Source organism: Zea mays, chromosome 1 (assembly GCF_902167145.1).
Source record: "Zea mays cultivar B73 chromosome 1, Zm-B73-REFERENCE-NAM-5.0, whole genome shotgun sequence".
In the NCBI taxonomy this organism is placed as follows: Eukaryota; Viridiplantae; Streptophyta; class Magnoliopsida; order Poales; family Poaceae; genus Zea; species Zea mays.
This window is the reverse complement of record NC_050096.1, coordinates 196,418,424-196,426,277: the sequence shown is the minus strand read 5'-3', so window position 1 is coordinate 196,426,277 and position 7,854 is coordinate 196,418,424.

Genomic DNA, 7,854 nt, shown 5'->3' with positions numbered 1-7,854 from the left:
TTTTATTGCTCAAATGGTCATCCTATTAGCTCTAAAAAAGATCTCATCGGAAGATAGGTATGTGTTTTATTCTTACTTCTAGAATTATGTTTGTTTCTTTATATAGTCGTTTCATTTTTAAATTACATCGAATTTCTTTTGGTTTATATGGTACATAGTTGACCAAAACTGTGTTCCATACATAGTATTTAATTATCACCTATTATGTTTCTTTCTCCACAATGGAGAATACAAATCCAATCTTTTTCAATTCCATCTTGTCACATGAATTGTCTGTAATGTCTCATTTTTTGTAGTCCTACCATTTTTGTAACTAAATACAATGCTCACACATGTATGTAATCTGGTGACCGCTAAAACCAATTGATGCACTGCAATTCATATTTATTTTGGATGATGACCTACTTAGATATGGCATAAAGACTATACAATATGTTATCGGATTGTAGCTAGGTACAGTGCATGCATATATATTTAGCCTTTAGATCTTGCTACCTACTTATAGAAGGTACCTGATCGTTGTAATTTAGATATTTTGGATGATGAATGACTTAGAAATGATACAAGATAGTGTGTGTATATATATAATTGTATCTTGTATTTGTTTCTATAAAAAACATCAACATTATGTTATACCAGTACCTTTGTACTCTCTCTGTCCCAAAATAAAATTCGTTTTAGGAGATTAAGAGATTTAGAATACTTGATGTATGTGGTTTGTTTATGTGTCTAGATTCATCATTATCCATTTAAAAATAAACATAAAAATCAAGATCTAAAACAACAACTATTTTTGGAACAGAAGGAGTATAAAATATCCCATATAGATATTGGTAGAATTGCAAAAACACGCGCGCAAAGGCGCTCGTTAGAGACTATATATATATATATATATATATATATATATATATATATATATATATATATATATATATATATAGCCCTGGGCTCTATTTAGCTACAAGAAGCCTTGGCCAAATCTGTACGCACGTGGACTCATAGCTGATCGAAATCTTTACATTCCATATATAATGACGTGCAACCGTCATTAGCTCCTCTTTCTTCTTCCGGTCTCAGTTTCCATAACTGCCTACACCACCGCAAAACCCCAACCATCTCCGCGCGACTCCGGGACTCTCCGCCGACTCCGCCCTCCTCGATGACTTCGTTCCTTCCGTCGCTCGCTGTCAATCCAGTCGCAATCGGCAGTACAGCGGCGCCCCTTGTTGACCCCAATCCGCGCTCCACTATCGTCGCTACTGCAATAGGAGACGGGACTCCAGACTGGAGAAAACCCCAGTTTCTCCACCGACGCGACTGCTTCCCCAATCTCCACCGTCGGTCCACATTTCTTCGGCAGAAGCCGGGTCCAACCCATCGTCAACGGTGCCGCTCCAGCTCCACACTGACGGTAGCCCTTCCCCAACCATCTACGGTGGTTTCATCATCGACGTCCCGCAACAACCTCCTTGAGGTTCTTCCGAACCCTAGCGAGCCGCATTACCCGGGATCGTTGTTGACCGTGAACAAAGGTAGCAAACCCTAAAAAGGTTAAATCAATAACCTGATGTACACATGTGTTTTTTTGTTCATATTGCATTCTAAGGATTACGACCGGTTACAAATATTTATGCAGTTGCATTAATACATTTACGCACATTTACATAGATGGTTATGCAAACTAGAATACATTTTTATGCATCTCAGTTATAGTTATTTTTTACATAGATGATGTTTGAGTGGTAAAGGAGCAGTCAAGTAGTTGTTTTTGGTAGAGTATATGATTTATTCAAAATTTCATATATGTTTAGTGACTGCATACATTTATTTATTCCATTAGTTTATAGTAAATACATTACTGTTTACAGCAAGTTTTGTTTTATTCAAGACATATTCAAATTTTTATGATTATAAAACATGACATTATTTATTCCATTAGTTTATAGTTAATATATTATTGTTTACAACAAGTTTTGTTTTATTCAAACATATTCAGATTCTTATGATTATAAAACAGGACATAACATGTATACAAGTGTTTTTTTTGTAAAGGAGCAGTCAATTAGTTGTTTTTTGTAGAGTATATGATTTATTTAAAATTTCATATATGTTTAGTGATATGCATTCATTTATTTATTCTAGTAGTTTATAGATAATACATTACTGTTTACAGTAAGCTTTGTTTTATTGAAACATATTCAGATTTTTATGATTATAAAACAGTTTTGTTTTATTCAAACATATTTAGTTTTTTATGATTATAAAACAGGACAGAACATGTATGCAACTGTTTTTGGTAAAGGAGCAGTCAATTAGTTGTTTTTCGTAGAGTATATGATTTATTCAAAATTTCATATATGTTTAGTGATATGCATACATTTATTTATTCCATTAGTTTATAGTTAATACATTAATGTTAACAACAAGTTTTGTTTTATTTAAGACATATTCAGATTTTTATGATTATAAAACAGGACATTATTTATTCCATTAGTTTATAGTTAATACATTAATGTTTACAGGAAGTTTTGTTTTATTCAAACATATTCAGATTTTTATGATTATAAAATAGGACAGATCATGTATGGAAGTGTTTTTTTGTAAAGGAGCAGTCAATTAGTTGTTTTTGATAGAGTATATGATTTATTCAAAATTTCATATATGTTTAGTGATATGCATTCGTTTATTTATTCCAGTAGTTTATAGCTAATACATTACTGTTTATAGCAAGTTTTGTTTTATTGGAACATATTCAGATTATTATGATTATAAAACAGTTTTGTTTTATTCAAACATATTCAGTTTTTTATGATTATAAAACAGGACAGAACATGTATGCAACACATGTTTGGTAAAGGAGCAGTCAATTAGTTGTTTTTCATAGAGTATATGATTTATTCAAAATTTTATATATGTTTAGTGATATGCATACATTTATTTATTCTAGTAGCTTATAGTTAATACATTACTGTTTAATGATGTTTATTACCACTATTATAAGTATCATGCAAAATTTCAGATTGCTTTATGCTTGCTATTGAAAACAATTAGGTTAATTTAAGAATGCATGAACTGATTTGATTCAATCATACCACACAATCAATACATCCGCATATCCAACAGATTAATGTGTATAGTTTTGTGTATTATGCATGCAGTTTTGACTAAAAAACATGAAGCACATGGACCGTCCTCCGAATAATCCCAAACGTATAACAATTCATTCAAGCTAGGAGTGTTTCAGCGTTGACATTCCGTGCGCAGAACAGTCCAATCCAAGTCAAAATGTTGGAAATCCTCCAAATGTTGACAGTCAAAAACTTTGATCAATGAAACAGTACAGCTGGATTCTGATGACGATGACTTTATGCTAGCTGTTAAGAAGCGTAATGTTTCCAGAAGCCATACAAGAGTTCTAAGAAAAGTTGTGACAAAGAGGATAAAAGCGGAGGATCTTCCCCGACACATAAGTTTTATGCATACTCAACAAACAATATCCTATTTGTAAGATTCTGAATATTTTTTCTGATAATAACACAATTGTTTTTGGTTCTATATTTTATAACAGAGGCTCAATGTCAGGTGCAACCCACAAGATGTCATTGCAAGCATTCACATATTGAATGACAGACAACGTCAGGCCATAAGACATAAAGGGTTCTCTAACATTCTTGATATGACAGTAGATGTGTTGTGTAGTAGATCTCACCTTCGCTAGTTGATGGATAAGCTTGACCACAAGGACATGACAATTCGTCCTGGTCCAGAAAAGGAACTAAAAATCACAAAGGACACTGTGCATCTTATCCTTGGTGTACCAAATCATGGCGGTGGAAAACCATTGGGGATTGATGAAGCAGTTACAGCAAGTAACTTGAGGGTAGAACTTGGTTTGGCTAAAGACAAGTTCAATGTGACATTGCTAGAGAATCATTTAAGGAAAGGGGAGGATGATGACCTTACCATCAGATGTTTCTTCCTTATCTTATTCAACCGTCTGTTGTTTCCAACTGCTAGCTGGGGCATAACAAACCATGAAGTGCTTCTGACAGAAGAAATGCACCGTTTCCACGGGACCGATTGGTGCCAGCTTATATTTAATGACCTTTGTGAAGCGGCGAAGAAGTGGCATAACCGAAGCACTACAAACGTCTCCACGACGATATACGGATGCTCAATTGTTGTCCTTGTAAGTATAGAGTTTGTCTTATGTACATTTATTGCAATTTTTTTGCTCATTGTTTTTTGTTGGGCATGATATATCATATTTTATGATGTTTGTTATGTTTACTTGCACAGCCCTTGCACATTGAAATTTTTTCTGTAGTTGTATTACCTGGATCACATGCATGTAGCCGCTGCCCCTCAAAATAAGCTTGGTACACCTTGCATAAAATTCTTTGATAAGAATATCATAAAAGCATTGACTAAAGCTGACAAGAGGAAGGCACGCCATGGGGCTGAACCTACGAATATTGTCAAGTAAGTTATTCATATTTAAACAAGTGTATTTTATGACAAATTTTATGTCAAATATGTGTGCTTAGTTTTGAGTACCATTGTTTGGAATACAAACTCATGGTACAGATCAACTTTCACTTCTTTTTAGTTTCGAAGCTCGACCGAGACATGCTATTCAGTTGTACCTCAGCTCGATCGCCAATCCGAGGCAAGTTTTTGTTGTATTATATGCCAATTTTTTTAAGATTTATGAAACATATGGATTAGGAGTGTGGTGATTGATTCTTACTATTTTTTTCTGAAAACCCAGCCGTAGTGCAGGACCAACATTTTTGATGCACCACGCTCCGCCCCTACTCCTCAGCCCACCATTAACATCCAACTTCCATCCATCAAGGATATGATGTCAAGTAAGATCAACCAGCTCCCATCCTGTCACCGTACTAAATTCATAGAGAAACTTGCTGCATATGACTTGGAAGTTGACAAGGCATGCTTAGCCATAAAAGACAGCCTTAACAAAATTGTTGAGAATCAATATGATATAGCAGACAACTTTATAGAGCTGAGCGACGACGTACTACGTGCTGAGTCTGATAATTTAGGAAATGAGACAGATGAGCCACAGCAATCACGGAATTCGGATGATTCAGTAGGTCAGTCATATAGTTATCACTTTTTTCATACATTCAGAACATTACACAGACTACATGTGCATAGGGTTTATTTATATGCACAGTCAACAAAATTAACAATTACTACTTTTCTGGTTTATTTAAATCAATGCATCTTGCTTATATGTAGTAAAGTATAATGGATATGATAATGCCGTTATGCACAAGTACAGACAATTTGTTATTTTTAGTATATGCAGCAACATTTACTCTATAATGCAAGTTTTGACATACATTATTTATAATATAATTTTGTATAAGGACACACTGTCCATGCCACCCAACCCACACCGAATCTGTCATCCCAAGCATCGCAGCTTGAGACCCAGCTGGGTGGTACCCAGGTTGAGGAAATTCATGGAAGACAACAGCATATTTGGAGGGTATTGGAGACTTGCCCTGACAAAGCAGATGTTGATACATGACATCAGGTAATATATACAATCCCATGAGATTTTTACGCATCATATGTACATTGTTTGCATATTTCTTTTTAGCTGGACACGAACCACAATATTTGTCGACAGGATTTCTGTTTTGATGTTCGAAACAACATGTTGAGGAACACAAATATCACACCTCAACCCACATCAGCTTGCACATTAACGAGATCAAATATGTCGACCCATTTGCTGATATTTGACGTGACACCGCACAAAAATATTTGTTTAGTGTGACGGAACCTCTCAAGTCATTAGGCCCACCTACAGTTGTCCTTGTTCAACGGACTTCAGACAACCTTGCAGGTGCCCCTGAATCACTTGACAAGTTCGGTATCTGCTTTCTTTAGCTTTCCCAAGAGCGTTTCACCCGTCACGCAGACATTATAACATATCGGAGATACGAAAATGCGGAAGCAATTACATTAACTTACCTTTATTGAAAAGTAAGACAGAGTTATATAGTTACAGACCAGAACATAATATATAAGTGCTGAGTATTATTATTACAAACCATGGGAGGCAAAAACCCCTCCCGATAAGTATTAAACAAAAGTTTTATGGAGGATCCTTTCCTCCCAAAGTGTTACTCCTAGTTTTCCTCCTTGGGCACCACCTTTGAACAAAAGCAGCAAAAGTTTGCCGCTTCTTCACCTAAAACCACATGGGACAAAGCCCTGAGTACGAAATGTACTTTCGCAAGACTTACCCGACAAAGTAAAAGACTCTCAAGGATATGTTGGCTTTAAGGGAGTCAAGGTAAGGCTTATCAATAATCAATGGCCATGTTTGCAGAAATGCTTACTAATAGTGGATCCTTAAAAATCAAATTTTATTTGTCAGGTTAAGTGAGTTTACCTGAAGGTAGAGTTCTTTCTACCCTAGTTCAATCACTGGACCTGCACTAGCCAATTTCTTAATCACCCTTCATCTTCACTAGGTTTCTACGTATAGGGCAGTGACCAAGTCTTCATAACCGCAAAGTTACGGCGATCTGAATCGATTATACTCAGCTGAGGATCTCCAATCACATGACATATGTAGCACTTAACCCTTGCATATGTCAACTCGCCACTGAGGTTCTTAAGACCAGATCAGGTTCACGCCAACCGAGAGCACAGATACACCACCGTCCAGCCTCTTGCCACGGAGGGTACACGCTACTCTCGCCATCTCTCCACTCCCATTGCGTTGTATCTTATTCTGGTATTAGTCTGCCCGAGGCAAAGCTTACCCATGACGAGGCATGTGACCAGTTAAAGGGTCCTCGGTCAGCAAGCCTACATCGACACGGTCCTAAATCGACTTAGACGGAGACACTACACCGAGACTCTCTTTCTCGTGCAAGTCACCCGCCCGGTCTCAGCTTTATTATTTAAACCCAAAGTTTGGTACCTGGCAGAGGTACATCTTTTCTGATGTTGAATCCATCATGGCCATGATGGATCCTCCATCAAGTTTTATTTTTGAAAACATCCCACCCACTTTGCCACATCATCTTTTGAGAAAACAAAACATTTTGTTTTCTAAAGCAAAGCTAAGCATAAGAAAAACCTTTTGTAAAACAGGGATTTAACGGGTAATCAAATCCAAGGAAGGAGATGCAGCAATAGTTTAGCACACAACTCCTACCACCTAATGCATCAAATAAGTGAGAAAGATTTTAAAAAGAACAAGGAGGTGGCAAATGCACCGGGGCTTGCCTTGTGTTACTGGTGAATCAGGCTCGGTTCCGTAGATATCAAAATAAAAACAGTTGCCTGCCTGATGTTCCTCTGGTGGTGGTGGTGAAGTCTTCGCTTCTTCGACTTCTACTTCTTCTTCGTTTTCTAAATATAACCATACATAATAATGAATGCCCATGTAATTCTCATGAGAGTGCAAAGATAATAAAAGTTTATTATCTAAGGTCTTGAATACAACTTTCCTTCACGGATCTCCGAGAACTTAGGGTTTCCGGAGTCAATAGTGAAGTTCACAGGGCAGGGGGGTTTTGGGTTCTAAGTATCAAACATGGTCCAAATCATACCAAACTTTACACAAGGCTTCTAAATATTATTTAAAGTTTACCCTAAAATTTTAGTGAATTTTGAATTTTGGATCTAAATTTTGGCTATTTTAAATACTCTATAATTTTCTATTTGGACTAAAAATCATGAAACTATTTTTATTAAATACTATAAGAAATTAGAAACCTAGCAAAATTGGTTTGGTATTTTTATCATTTTTCTACAATTTTCTAAAGTTGTTTTAGCTCTAGCAGAAAAGGAAAAAGAAAA